Source organism: Corythoichthys intestinalis, chromosome 4 (genome assembly GCF_030265065.1).
Source record: "Corythoichthys intestinalis isolate RoL2023-P3 chromosome 4, ASM3026506v1, whole genome shotgun sequence".
Lineage (NCBI taxonomy): Eukaryota > Metazoa > Chordata > Actinopteri > Syngnathiformes > Syngnathidae > Corythoichthys > Corythoichthys intestinalis.
In genome coordinates, this window is record NC_080398.1 from 59,436,430 (window position 1) to 59,450,723 (window position 14,294).

General features: G+C 37.6%; 1 protein-coding gene across 3 annotated transcripts in view; it reads left to right on the forward strand.

Annotated features, from left to right (window-relative positions):
• dyrk1b (dual-specificity tyrosine-(Y)-phosphorylation regulated kinase 1B) overlaps positions 1–14,294 on the forward strand; it is a 103,527-nt gene that overhangs the window by 62,887 nt on the left and 26,346 nt on the right. The window lies entirely within an intron of this gene.

Sequence of the window (14,294 nt, forward strand, 5' to 3'; positions counted from 1 at the left end):
ATAATCTACGAATCAATAGTTCTTGGTCAGCGAGCAACGCAGTGCAAGTACAAACACTACGTCCCCATCCGATACACAGTATATATAGGTAGCGATGGCCGATACGGCTATCTTTGGAGTATCGGATTTGGTCACAAGATCGGATTCCATCCAGTAGTCATGTGTGTTTTCATTACCATTGTGCTTTTTAGCTGCTGTAAATCAAACCACTAGCTAATCATATTCAGTGAGTGAGACTACATCTCTTTAGAAACTAGAAATGTGCCAATTACCGGTTTCAAGTATAGGTGTTCTAAAGTATACCGTGGTATGAAAATGTCAAGGTTTCAAAACTGCAAACATTTTCTCTCATAGTGTATTAGCTATTTTTATGTCCCAAAAATGCTTGTTGAAATCTTTTGCTTGGAGCTGCAAGGCTCAACCCTCTCCCACCGGTTGTTGCTCAGTGTCAACGAGTCAGCTGTGCTACACAATGGCTACATATACACTCCTAGTATATGATTTCGCATTATACTAGAGCGGTCAAATTTATCGCGTTAACAGGCGGTAATTTTTTTTAAAATTAATCACGTTAAAATATTTGAAGCAATTAACGCATGGACAGAATTACCCATTAATGCGTTGCCTCAAACAGTTTAATATGACACCGTTTTAACACATTGAGACCGAAAAGGCAGAGAAATGCGAGTGGACACAGGCGTTCATTGGACCGCGCCTTTTATTGGCTTAAGCAGCCACTACTACTAACGGTCATGGTTGCCCAACTTCCCATCATGCATTTGGGCGGAGCAAGAGATGATCTTTTTCTTAACACGCTTAATTGAACACAACGCAGAACATATTGTATACCATTTGCAGCCACTACTGACAGTCACGATTGCCGACTTTCCCATCATGCATTTGGGCGGAGCAGGAAACAATCTTTTTCATAACACGCCTATTTGAACACAACGCAGAACATACTGTATACCATTTGCAGCAACCACTGACAGTCTTGGTTGCCCAACTTCCCATTATGCATTTGGGCGCAGCAGGAGAAACTCTTTTTCTTAACACGCCTATTTGAACACAACGCAGAACATACTATATACCATTTGCAGCAACCACTGACAGTCTTGGTTGCCCAACTTCCCATTATGCATTTGGGCGGAGCAGGAGAAACTCTTTTTCTTAACACGCCTATTCGAACACAACGCAGAACATACTGTATACCATTTGCAGCCACCACTGACAGTCATTGTTGCCCAACTTCTCATGCATTTGTGCCGAACAGTTATGTCGCTACAGTATCATTTAGTGAAAGCACAACAAAAATAATATTCCTATCCCTCAAAAAAATAATGTTCACAGAAAAGCGCTCAATGCAAAGAGAACTGGCATTCCCAATCAAAGTGCAATGCAAAATACACATAAATGTTAATAATGTTAATGCCATCTTGTGGATTTATTGTTATAATAAACAAATACAATACTTATGTACGGTATGTTGAATGTTTATGTCCGTCTTGTGTCTTATCTTTCCATTCCAACAATAATTCACAGAAAATATGGCATATTTTAGAGATGTTTTGAATTGCGATTAATTACGTTTAATTAATTTTTAAGCTGTTTTTAACACGATTAAAAATTTTAATCGTTTGACAGCCCTAATTTATACAAAATTAAAGGTTAGTAAACACTGTCATGAACCTTTCCCACATGCAATGAGAGTTAACTCCTGCGTGTTTAGCGTGTCTAGCGGTGGTAAAACGTGATGTGTTTTTTTTTCTTTCTTTCCGGCAATTGTCTGTGTTGAGAATGAATGTGTGTGTATAATGTAAACATGATATGAGTCATACACACATGCTTTTTGTAGAAAATAATTCAATTATTTTTAATTTTGTTCTTATGGTAATAATATTGAGCTGTGGTTGTGAGTTTAGGACTGCATTCATTTTAATTTTATTTAGACATATTTAATTTATTTTAACTTAACATCATACTTATCTTCCAATTTGATATGTTTTGAAAAATAAAAATCCTGTTCAGTGGAAAAGTTTTTTTTTTTTTTAATTTAAACCCAGATATCTCAAAGTAACACATTTTAGAGCTGTAATTGCAATACTGGGAAACTGTGATATTTTGGTTTAAGGTTATCGTACCATCAGAATATCATTCCGGCACATGCCTAAATAGAAACTAATCATAGCAACAGAGCATCGTATCATATTTGGAAACAGAATATTTCTTGAAGAGGTACCAGCAGGGTTCACATTAATGCAAAAAATATGATTTGTCATTTACTGTTTTTTTTAGCATTATTTATTCATTCATTCATTCATTCATTCATTTTCCATGCCGCTTATTCCTCACGAGGGTACTGGTCTAAAAAAATACGGGCATCAGTATTGGCAAAACATATCTTGAAAGAAATCCTTTAACCAATTAAATGTTTCCGAGGGTGCACACCCTTGCTTGTGATGTCAGTAATGCCCTTTGTCCCATCCACCTGTGTACGAGCTATCATTGTTTATGCGGTGTCATATTTAGTGCTCGAACATGATTTTGTCCTTAATCAGAGGGCAAAGAAATTTGGGATTTCTAAACTTAATCAATTGAAGCAACGTATTTTACATTTATACTTGGTGTGTCTGTCCTTATAAGGGCCAGACTAAATGATGTTTGTAAATGTATGAACTGCTATTAAAGTGTTTTCAGATCATTGTTATACCATTAAAAAACATTGCAGCAGGCTGACTAGCTCAGGTTTTAAATAGTTTCCCTTTATAACACCTGTTCCATCATGTTGTACATTTAACCAAGAAGTGTCTGTTTTATTATTCAGTAACTCTTAGTTTTGTTGCATGTCCCACGAGGGAATAGTCACGTTGAGTGGCAAGCTAGTGGTGATTGTCTTCAGCAAAGCTAAAATACCTTTCATTTTCATTGTGACTCACCATCACTACACTGATAATTTAGACATTCATAACTATGCCACTTTTACACAAATTGTAGCACTTTTAGGGGGGCATCAACGATGATCTTTTTCTATGGTCCAGTGTTTCAATATTTTTTGACATTTTTTGTTGCTGTTGTCATGAGATTGCAAAAAGGTAAAAGATGCCTCAACTCACTGAAAATTGGAAAATGCTGTTCTACCTAAAACTCAGTGTGAGCAACACTGTTTTTTTCAAGTAATATAAAATAGCCTGTTTGATGAAGTGAATTTGATCCAGTAGGGTTGAGTAGTGCTGCAAGGATTAATCGATTAACTCGAGTAATTTGATTAGAAAAAAAGCTTTGAATCAAATTTTCCTGCTTCGGGGATTCGTTTATTTAGAATATCGTTGTATTGGTTAGTTTTGAAAGTGTTTGCTTTTCGTCTTATTGACTTGAGTGGATAACCTGCCTTCTAGTGGGAACAGTGAATATGGCATAACTCGTCAAACATTGCTGGTTCCAGCTGCTCACTGTTAAGACCAACATAAGGTTGTTTTTGTTTGAGCCAATATGATTGTTAATGCATTTGTAATTATGTTTTGAGGTATATTAAGCAGTTTTTTGTCGTAATATGTGTTTGAACAATTTGTTAAAAGTAGGGCTGTCAAACGATTGAACATTTTAATCTAGTTAATCACAGCTCAAAAATGAATTAATCGTAATTAATTGCAATTCAAACCATCTCTAAAATATGCCATATTTTCCTGTAACTTATTGTTGGAATGGAAAGATAAGACACAAGACGGATATATAAATTAAGCATACTGTACATAAATATTTTATGTGTTTATTATAACAATAAATCCACAAGATGGCGTTACATTATTAACATTCTTTCTGTTAAAGGGATCCACGGATAGAAAAACTTGTAGGTCTTAAAAGATAAATTTGAGTACAAGTTATAGTAATTTTATATTAAAACCCCTCTTAATATTTTCGTTTTCAGCCACGTCGCTTTTCTTTTTGTGAACATTATTATTTTTTGAGAGATAGGAATATTATTTTTGTTTTGCTTTCACTAAATGATACTGTTGCAACTTAACTGTTCCGCCCAAATGCATGATGGGAAGTTGGGCAACCATGACTCTCAGTGGTGGCTGCAAATGGTATACAGGATGTTCTGCATTGTGTTCAATTAGGCGTGTTAAGAAAAAGAACGTCTCCTACGCCGCCCAAATGCAGGATGGGAAGTTGGGCAACCATGATTCTCAGTGGTGGCTGCCAGAGCTTAAGCCAATAAAAGGAGCGGTCCAATGAACGCTTGTGCCAACTCTTATATCTCTGCCTTTTCGCTCTCAATGTGCTAAAAACGGCGTCATTGTAAACTATTTGAGGCAACGCATGAACGGGTCATTCCATGCATGCGTTAATTGCGTCAAATATTTTAACGTGATTAATTTAAAAAAATAATTACAGCCCGTTAACGCGATAAATTTGACAGCCCTAGTTAAAAGCATTGTAAATAAAATGTTAGCATTTTATTGAATTTAAACTAACTGTTTTTTGCTATGTAAGTTAGCCAATTGTTGTTTTGTTGTATCCTCATTTATTTATTTATTTATTATTTTGTACCCTTTGAGGCTAAGCTGAAGTATTTTAATTTGTTTTTAAATGCATTTATTGCTCTGTGAAATGAAAGTGCAAGTCTGCATAACATTACAAGCAGCCGCGAATGTAGCGATTCCAAAGTAAACACCAAAAACATTCTCTAAATAAAGGATTTATGTACTTACATTTTGTCATGAACGCACACGAATGAAAGTTATCTGTAACCACGTCTTCCCTGTGCCGATAACCATTTATTTACGCCGTAATCATGTTGCATAAGTATATTTATGATGCAACTCGTTTATTTACCATCTTTGGATAATATTTAAAGTCCAACTGAATGTAAAACAATGGTTATTTGCTAAAACAACACAGCCGTGACAGCCTCAGGCAGCTTGAGTTGCCAAGTTGGATAGTTGTCCGCTATTAAGATTCTTTTTTGTTTGTTTTTTTTTAAATAGCGTTTTTAGTCTATGGCTTTATCTGCAGTTTTGTCGGAAATGCTCTAATTCTGAACTAATGATTGTGGTATAGACCCTACTCACGTGACGTCACAGCCACGCCCCCGCGCCATGATGTCCGCATACTCGCCATAGAAATGCATTAGCGCTTCGTAAATTCTTCCTATTATTGCACGTTTTACTGCTCGTCAACATTAATACTCAAAATGGTGAAGTCGTGTGTGGCGGTCGGTTGCAAAAACAGAGAAGATAGACGGAGAGACTTGAATTTTTACCGTATTCCGAGAGACACGAAGAGGAGGCCGCGATTGACTGCTGCAATTCGACGAGACAACTGGGCTCCAAACGACTACCACAGATTATGTAGTAGTCATTTTATATCTGGTAAGATGCATTTAATATATATTTAGAGGGTTTCGGGCTGACAACCACAATTAAGATCATTGCTAGGCTAATCGCCGACAACATACACGTATGTATGTAGTTAGTGCTATCGCTAAACCATATAAAGATTAAAAGCCCTAGCTCCATTGACAAATGACATGAAATACATTAGACTTGACAGTGGATGTTAGCAAGAACAAAAGATTTTCAATTGAAAATTTCGTAACTCACCTTCCGAGCACAAGATTCCTGCCGAATTTTCGTGTACGAGGACGTGTTTCACCTAACCAGCAACGTAGCATTTATAAGCCTCCAAGCTCTTAAAGTTTTTCAAACTTTCGTGAGAATAGGCTGATTTTGTGTGGGTATCAGATGTCAGGCGAAGCCAGCGGGTCGAAAAACATCGATTTAGGCATCAAATACGGATCTGGCGAATGGATAAACTGAAGCTTTTCCACGTAACGCCTTTTATGCAACGGATCCAATGAGTTTACAGCGTCAGATAACACCGGGGCTTCCATGAATTGCTCTATAACTTGCTCGACTAATAGAAAACAATGAGAATAGGTCTGAAAAAGAGGTACAATATGGCGGCCGGAAACAGCGACACGCCCATTTTGTGACGTAGGTGAGTAGGGTCTATACGAACTACGTGTCCAATGATCACCCTGGGTTCACACAACCAATGGGATGAGACTTGGAGGAAATCACTGTTTTGTTATATGATATCTAGTCAGATGTGCGCGAGAGTTACAATGCAAAGAAAAAGAGTTGACATCACCTATCTATGCCACAGTGGTCGCATATTTTCTTTGTTGCGCAACACCAGTACTTGACAATGAACTAGGTTATGAACGCCACTCACAACCGCTAGAACGAGCGCGTTCACAGTATCGTTCATGAGACAAAAATATGATACGTTCAGTTCACGTTGAACTCAAAATATGAACCTGTTCATGAACAATCGGATGTCTATGGAAGCCAATAAGTTTATTTTGGGGCATTTTGGGTCATTTCCTGTTGATATACAGTGGTATGAAGAAGTATCTGAACCTTTTGAAATTTCTCACATTTCTGCATAAAATCACCATCAAATGTGATCCGATCTTTGTCAAACTCACACAGATGAAAAAACTGTCTGCTTTGACTAAAACCACCCAAACATTAATAGGTTTTCATATTTTAATGAGGATAGTATGCAAACAATGACAGAAGGGGGAAAAATACGTAAGTGATCCATCACATTTAATATTTTGTGCCCCCCCCCCCCCCCCCCTCCCTTTGGCAGCGATAACTTACACCAGATGCTTCCTGTAGCTGCTGATCAGTCTGGCACATTGATCAGGACTAATCTTTTCTAACCATTCTAACAATAATCTTCTAACCATTCTTCTCTACAAAACTGCTGTAATTCTCCTGGGATGTCTGGCATGAATCGCTATCTTTAGGTCATGCCACAGCATCTCAATGGGGTTCATGTCTGGACTTTGACTTGGCCATAACAGAACGTGTATTTTGTTCTTCTGAAACCATTTTAAAAAATTGATTTACTTCTGTTTCGGATCATTGTCTTGTTGCAGCATCCATCCTCTTTTTAGCCTCAACTGTCTGACAGATGGCCTCAGGCTTTCCTGCAAAACATCCTGATAAACTTATGAATTCATTCTTCCATTAATGATTGCAAGTTGTCCAGGCCCTGAGGCAGCAAAACGGCCCCAAATCATGATGCTCCCTCCACCATGCTTCACAGTGGGGATGAGGTGTTGATGTTGGTGAGCTGTTCCATTTTTTCTCCACACATGACGTTGTGTGTTACTCCCCAAAAATTCAACTTTGGCTTCATCGGTCCATAAAATATTTTGCCAAAACGTCTGTGGAGTGTCCAAGTGCCTTTTTGCGAACATTAAATGAGCAACAATGTTTTTTAGACAGCGGTGGCTTCCTCCGTGGAGTCCTCCTATGAGCACCATTCTTGGCCATTATTTTTACATATCGTTGATGTGTGAAGAAATATTGGACTGTGCCAGTGATTTCTGTCAGACACTCTAGGGTTCTTTTTTTTTTTTTACCTCTCTGAGTATTCTGCGCTGAATTCTTGGTGTCATCTTTGGTGGGCGACCACTCATTGGGAGAGAAGCAACAGTGCCAAACTCTCTCCATTTGTAGGCTACTTCTCTGACTGTCGATTGATGAACATCCAGACTTTTGGAGATGGTTTTGTATCGTTTCCCAACTTGATACAAATCAACAATCCTTGATCACAGGTCTTCAGACAGCTCTTTTGACCGAGCCATGATGCACATCAGACAATCCTTCTCATTAAGACTTTTCTTACCAGGTGTGTGTTCTATAGTAGGCAGGGCAGTTTTAAACCACTCATCAGTGATTGGGCACACACCCGACTTAAATTGTTTGGTAAAAAATGGTTTAAATAGCTCTTTAAGTCTCCTCAGGTAGAGGGTTCACTTACTTATTCATCCCCCTTCTGCCATTGTTTGCATCCTATAAATGTTTGGGTGGTTTTAGTTAAAGCAGACACCGTTTTTTCATCTGTGTGATTTTGACAAAGATCAGATCACATTTGATGGTGATTTCATGCAGAAATGTGAGAAATTCCAAAAGGTTCAGATACTTTTGCATACCACTGTACAATCACGTCATGTTGATTTGGGGGCGTTTACTGGTCACTTCTATTTTATTCTGGGTTACTGAACAGGAAGTGACCCGGAGATGTCCCTAAATTAATAGGAAGTGACTCAAAATGAACATGAAGTGACCCGGAGTGCCCCAAAATAAACAGGAAGTGATCTGTAAATCCCCTTAAAACCGGAAAGACTGGCTGTGAATGCTCTGGTTTCGGTGCCATTGAATTAACATAGACACTATTGTAGTGGAAAATTTTGGTAGCAAACTGTTGTTGTTTTTTTAAACAGTGACACCTTTTTAAAGTGATATATCGTTTCTTGGCGGGAGCATATCAGTAACCTTTGTGGATACAAAGTATCACCATTTTGATATATTGTCACACCCCTACTGTATAATGCTGCATCATTGTGCAACCCCACAACACTGGTGGAGACATCAAACTGCTGGCATAAAAAATGAAGTTGTCCTGAAATCCGATAGGAGGGAAGACTGAATTGAAGAAGGAATGCCTGCTTTTATGGGCTTATATAAGTATTTGGACTTCTAGATGAGGTTGGACAAAGAAGGAAGGATGATGGAAGAAAGAAAGGGGGAGGAGAGGAGGCTCGTAGGGTACGAGGTGGGTTGGGTTGCTAGGGGAGAGTGTATCAACCTGCTGCTCAGAGCCAGCCTTGCTATTGGAAGCTACTTGCATAGCAGGAAAGAGGAGGAAGAGAAGTAGCTAATGAGTGTTGTAGGCTGGTTGCTGAGACAGCACAGAGTTTATTTATAGAGCGCTGGCCGGCCAACCCTTAGATACCAGGAGCCAATCGGCTGACGGAGAAAGAGAGGGGCCCAACCAATGGCAGTACAGAAAGGGGGATGTCAGAGTGAGGAAGTTCTGTGAGTGCTTCTCAGCTTCTTAAAGAGACGGTGCTGATTTCTCAGTACTAGGCAGATATTCTTTCTCTCCAGCAGTGCCATGTCTGTAAGCAGGCCAGGACCCAGAGCACCACAACAATGACTTTCAGTGACAGTGATTGGATCATTTTTTTTCTCAGTCTTATCGTACAAACACAGAACATGAAAACAAACAGTTTTCAATGGTTTTGAATATGAAAATTCACTTTACTGCAGCTCATTGATTCGTAACTGAAACATTTGGGTGCTGAATGAAGATAAATGCAAAGAACTCACAATTTTCCTACATGAACTCTGTTAACACCTAACCTAATTGTATATATTCATATATACTTCTAAAGGTTTATTTTTTTCTTTGTGAAACCAACTTTCCTTACCAGGGTGACATATATTGTGTTTTTAAAGCCCAGCAGATCTGCATTACAAACGGTGTCTGCAGATCTAATTCTGGCTTCCTAATGTTCCTTTCCCAAAGGCCCAGTATAGCCTGCTATGCTTGCGCTGACCTGCTTGTATGGTTGCAGAACGCTCCATACTGGCTAAAACTATTTAAAAAAAGAATATATATATATATATATATATATAAGTCCATTTTAAAGGGTATGATATGTAATTCTTAAAAGATAAATGTTAGCATGAGTTATTGTGTGAGTAATTTGATATTAAACCCCCTCTGAATGTTTTCATTTTAATAACATTTGTAAAATTAGTTTAACTAGTAGGTCACCATTAGAGGTGGGAATCTTTGGGCACCTAACAATTCGATTACGATTTAGAGGCTACGATTCGATTATAAATCAATTATTGATGACACCCACAGAGCCCCCCCCCGCCCCCCCCAAGCTAGTCGCTGCTTTTAATGATTCATACATTAGTTACAAAAATTGTACAAAAAGTCTCTCAGGCTCAAATAAACGACTATTTCAGTATCAAGTTAACTGTTCAAAACGGTAAATAAAATACTTAAGTCCCCATTCTTAATCAGCAGCTTTAGACTACATTCAATTAATTTAATGTTGTGAATCAACTGTTAAAGTTGTTAAAATTGCTCCGGTTATTCCATAATTTCCCTTTTGTCTACTTTCGACATGTCAAAGTTTTACAACTGTTATAAAGTTTTAAAGATAGATTTAAGTCAAGATTTTCCCGATGTAGGAGTATTTAAGATAAAAAGTTAATTAGGTTCGCTTTGAAGGTTCGCTACAACAGTTTTCTAGGGAAGTCTCCTGCTTTAAGATGGCGGCTGTTTACTAACGCCGGCAAGTCTGTCATTTCGCATCTAGTTTTCTATACATATGCTGCTAACGCCGTCGAGTCTGTCATTACGCATCTAGTTCTATATACATATGATATCTATTATCTAACGTAGGTTTTGAACGTAGTTTGTAACTGCTGTCGGCAGCAGTCAGGTATTATTGTTAATATATCTAGCGGCATAAGTTGAACCAGAGCCGTGAGTTGATTTGAGTGAGTATGTCATTACACTGGTAATGACCAGCATGATGTTTACTCTCGGGACGCAATGCGGTCAATTCCTCATTGCGTCCCGAAGACCACACTGACTGTGTTTTAGTTCCGCTTTACTTGACATATTTCAATAATCAGAATTTGGATGTTTGTGAGTCTTTCTTGAATCTTCCACGGCCGAATTGTGAATAATCTAAGAATCGGAAATTTCGCACACCTTTAGTCGCCATTGTTGTTGACGACGCAATGCACTCTGGGCGGTGACGTCCCTGGGCGGCGCTGCCCGGGCTTCGATAGTGTCGCTCTTTAGCTACATAAACATGTCGTCGGTTCTGCCCTTTGAATTTGAACCCAAGCGAAAAAGTGTTGACCAGGACAGCATTGTCGATATTTTACAAAACGAGCAGCAAAAGCAATTAAATGCCTAGCGGGATTCGAACACGCATTTCCAGTGCATCAGACCAGTGCATAGACCAAAGGACTATACTTCCGTGTGACGTCAAAGTCGTGACTTTCATACACAAACCGATATTAGCTGAAACAACTTACAGCCAGGGGTGAAAGTCGGCCGGAACGCCATTCCGCCATGACTTTCCGAGCTGGAACACCGTTCCGGTATACGGTGCTTTGAACCCGAAAATATGATGGCAACTGTAAAAGCCCTATGTGTGATGGTTTGTTTAAAGTATTGTATTTTGTCAAATGATGCCCTTTGCTGGCGGTGTTGGGTGTGGCTGAAGTCTTATATTTTATGACAGAAGCAGACGTGTCTGACATGGCTAAGGGACAGCTACGTTCCGTTCGGCCCACATGAGGCTGTAAGTTGTTTCAGTTGATGTATGTTGGTGTAGGCATTTGTGGTTAAGTTTGGCGATACTGTTTGTTTAGCTATGTTTAGCGATTTGCTATGAGAGAAGTGCAAATACGAATTCATAGCATCTAAGCTAGTGGACGTTATTTTGCAGATTGGGCTGATATGATTTAATAAATTTACATATTGATTGTACTAGCGGAAAGTTTGAGGCATATCCTAAAGAAAAAAACCCCCAAATAAACGTTTGCATTAGCGTCAATTTTAATGTACATCCACTGTTAAAATTAGGAGATGGAGGTTGAATTTACTGCTGTTTTTGTTAACTTTTATTTTGCAAATCATTGAAAAAAAAACTATTTTGAATGAAAAGCACTATTTTTTTAATGTTATAGGAATAACTGTGCCAAAGCAGTTTTATCAGTATTTCAGTGGTTTTAGGTGGTTTGATGACCCCGACCAATGAACCCACCTTCCGCCCCCCCATTTATTGCTCTTTTGAAGTGAAAGTGCAATTCTGCATAGTTTGAAGAAACACTCAGGAGTTTTATTTTGTATTCCCATTTAATGCTCTTTTGAAAGTGTAATCTTAGCAATCCTTTTTTTTTTTTTTTTTTTTAACATCTCCTAAAATTTATTCTGCAACGCATTAAATGTTCTTAATCCGATTACTCACTTATTCGAACTAACTAATTGATAGATTAATAGATTAATTAAATAATCGATTGCTGCACATGATCGCACACAGTGGTGGAATGTAATATGTAAAAGTACTTTGTTACTGTACTTAAGTACATTTTTGTGTATCTGTATTTTACTTGAGTACAAATATGTAGTGGTATTTTTTACTTCACTACATTTTACAGCCGGTATCGGTACATTTTACTCCACTACTTTTCAAATTGTCCCCTGCGTTACACGTTACTTTCGTTTTCTTTTATTCTCATTGTGAATTCATAGTTTTGTTTTTGTGTCTCCGGCGCAATTGATAAGCCCCCTGCAACTGTACCGTAACTGAGCACTAGAGGCAGCAACACGAGTACAAGCAAGATTAGGCAGGTGAACAAGATATTGGCCCAAAAAAAACACCACACTCTTTTACAGTACGTGGCGGTATGTACATGATAGTTGCTTACAATCTGCCATTAAGCTAAGTTTTGGAATGTTTGTGCTATTTAAGCTTCTGTTTACAATGCAGTCAATTTTATTGCTTGTTTTTTCCATTCTGCGCAGTTTTAAAAAACCGAGCAGTCAACTAATTTCTGGTTCTTTCTCGGAATATTGACTCAGATCTCTGTATGTATGTATGTATGTATGTGTATATGTATATTTATATATATGTATATATATATATATGTATATATATATTACAGTTTTGCATCAGGAGAGAAAGCTTTTACTATTTTTAAATTTTAAAGCAGGTACTTTTGTACCTTTACTTGAGTTATTTTTATTAGATACTTTTACTTAAGTATTTTTTTGCACCTGTATCTGTACTTTTACTTAAGTAAAAAAAAAAAGTGTACTACATCCACAATTGACCACACACACAAGCTTGCAGTTTGAAGTCCTACGGTCACGCTGGTCTGTTCAATCACATGGCGTTTTTAAAGCACCATTAGTCATAAACTATTTGACATAGTGAGCTGCCGTCAACATTGCTTGAAAATGTGGAGTTCAACATCTCTCCCAGCTTTTATTTGGCACCGATAGATTACGGAAAACCGGAGATATGATCGTTTTAATTTCCTAGTAGGGTAATGTTTTCCCTGCTGGAGGGCCCTCATGCTCTTTGAACGGATGATGTTTCATTTCTTTATGATAATATCAATTCATCTAGATGATGTTGTGCTGAGAAAAAAAATGCCCTTGTTTAAAAAAAATGGACATTTTAAGTGGTTACTCTCAGTGTTACTCATTACTTAAGTATTCTTTTTACTTGCACTTGAATACATTTTTCTGGATGACTCCTTTTACTTGAGTAATATGTAGGGGTGTGTATTGCCTCATATATGGCGATACGATTTGTGTCGCGATTCAATTCGATCCCGATTAATCCCGATACTACACTTGAAGAGGATTATTGTGATATTATAGATATAGAATTATTATATTATATTTATATATATATTATATACAGTGCCTTGCAAAAGTATTCGGCCCCCTTGAACCTTGCAACCTTTCGCCACATTTCAGGCTTCAAACATAAAGATATAAAATTTTAATTTTTTGTCAAGAATCAACAACAAGTGGGACACAATCGTGAAGTGGAACAAAATTTATTGGATAATTTCAACTTTTTTAACAAATAAAAAACTGAAAAGTGGGGCGTGCAATATTATTCGGCCCCCTTGCGTTAATACTTTGTCTGGATATTCTAATTTCCTGAGACAGTCAGGAAATTAGAATATTCTGTATTCTAATTTCCTGAGACAGTCCTGTATATATACACAGGACTGTCTCAAAAAATTAGAATATTGTGTATTCTAATTTCCTGAGACAGTCCAGTACATATATATATATGTGTGTATATGTGTGTGTGTGTGTATATATATATATATGTGTGTGTGTGTGTATATATATATGTGTGTGTATATATATATATATATGTGTGTATATATATGTATATGTATTAGTCTCATGTTGTTGTTGTTACTTCAGCAGAATGCAAGGCAACGGAAACGCTGGCAACTATTGCACTGGAGTACAAGTGCAGCCACATCCCAGAATCGATTTTTTTTTTTTTTTTTCAAGTCACGACTACTCTTACTTTAGTAAAATCTTTGGCTACTCTCCTTACTCTCCCCTACTGTACATACAGATATTTTGCAGTGAAATTGTTAAATTAGGGTCTTTGCAAAACTAGACCTGTGTTCAGAAATCATAGAGCCCATTGTGGTCATCAAGTGTTTTTTTGCTGTTGGAATCAGTAATTAACTCTGGATACCTCAGTACTATATCATACCTGTGGTTTTCCTTCCCTTTTGTTTTTTTGAGATGTATTTATTATTATTTACAAGTCGACTGGATGTTGAACAGTGTTGATTTCGTCACCGATGTCTATGACGATAATATTTTGCCAACAAACAATTTTTTCA